General features: G+C 31.7%; 1 protein-coding gene across 1 annotated transcript in view; it reads left to right on the top strand.

The window, feature by feature from the left end:
* LOC103601743 (PH and SEC7 domain-containing protein 3-like) overlaps positions 1 to 1,472 on the top strand; it is a 127,445-nt gene that overhangs the window by 105,084 nt on the left and 20,889 nt on the right. The window lies entirely within an intron of this gene.

The raw sequence follows: 1,472 nt of genomic DNA, 5'->3' as shown, positions 1-1,472 counted from the left end.
GGGAAAAGGAGTTAAGATAAAAGCCCAAATCATAGACCTAAAACATCAAAAAAATGTATGTACAGATTTCTAGGCTAATCGGCAAACTCAAATATCAGGTATGTTAGAAATTAGTATGTATGGAAATAGAAGTAGTGTATAATTATCTGAAGGTAATTTTGGCTCTGGCCATTTCTCCCCATTCCAATTATTTATCTACTTTAGATTCCTATCTGGAAACCAAGAGGTCATATTGAATGTAGGGCCAGATATGTGGGGTTCTAATATAGCATAATGATAAGGCTGGAGGGGGTTTTGTGTTGTCATGCTACCTCTAGTTGAAACTCCTACTCTAAAAAATTACCCTGGAAAGAGACTTGTGAATCTTTGGAATGTTAAATCACTGAAAAAAACCTCATTAAAAAAGGACAAGAAAGACCTCAAAACATAACTAGATTATAGTTTTGTGAATTAATGGCAATTACAGAAGAACAGATACATGTAAATCTGTTGTATTTATTTTAATATTTTAATTCTCCTTTATTATCATACCTTTCTAGAAGACTCATTATTAACAGCATTTCTTAAACTTTGAGGCTTTATAAGATACAACTTGTTGCAATCCCTACGTAAAAATGTTATCATTTAATATATAAATGTGGGCAATATTTATATTACTTCTGGCATTTACTTCATATTTTAGAGGGGAAACCTTTGCCTCTCAGTGCTGTCGTGACAGTGGTCATAAAGGATCGATGGCCTGCTGTTTACTTTTGATTCAGTTTGAAATGATGGCAATACTACATTTGAATTGCTTAATTTGTGGAGGGAATGGACAAAAGCAGGGAGAGGTATGGGGGATTGTAATTGTTTTTCTGAAAGTTTGTAAAATCAGACTGTGATAAGAGAACAGATAATGTCTTCCTTTGGGCTTTTACTACTAATTAGGAGGTGGTGTGTGTGTGTTTTCTTTATAGGAGAAATGCAAGTTTATTTACCATCATGTCTTATTTTTGATAAAATATGAGAAGAAGGATGAAGGGCCTTAAACTCTAGAAAACATCTATAACAGTTTACACCATATGCATTATATACATAGTATATTTTCATTGGTTTTAGGCCTTTTTTATTCTAATGAACCCAGGAACTACTAGAAATAACAGAGTCAAACTTGTTTTAAATTCTAATTATTATTCTACTAGTTGGGTTTTTTTAGTTATGTTTGAAGAATATACAGAAGAACCTTTATAAATTCTATACATTGTGTAGTTGGTGCCCAGAGATAAAATTGCATATATACGACACCTTCCTTTTTCCATAATTTTACCTATTTTTAAAATTTATGATACTAGAGTTAAGCTTTCTCTGATTATTAAATTGATTTTCCTCTTTTCTTTCAGCACAAGAGCTGGAGAATACATTTTATTTTACTGTTCATTTTTATTTTGATACTATTAAACCTAAAAAGAAAGTTGCAGGGAAATGTGTCGTCT

The sequence above is a fragment of the Galeopterus variegatus genome, unplaced genomic scaffold (assembly GCF_000696425.1).
Source record: "Galeopterus variegatus unplaced genomic scaffold, G_variegatus-3.0.2 Scaffold3856, whole genome shotgun sequence".
Taxonomy (NCBI): domain Eukaryota; kingdom Metazoa; phylum Chordata; class Mammalia; order Dermoptera; family Cynocephalidae; genus Galeopterus; species Galeopterus variegatus.
The sequence above is the reverse complement of the archived record's forward strand: the minus strand, read 5'-3'. Positions and strand labels throughout refer to the sequence as shown.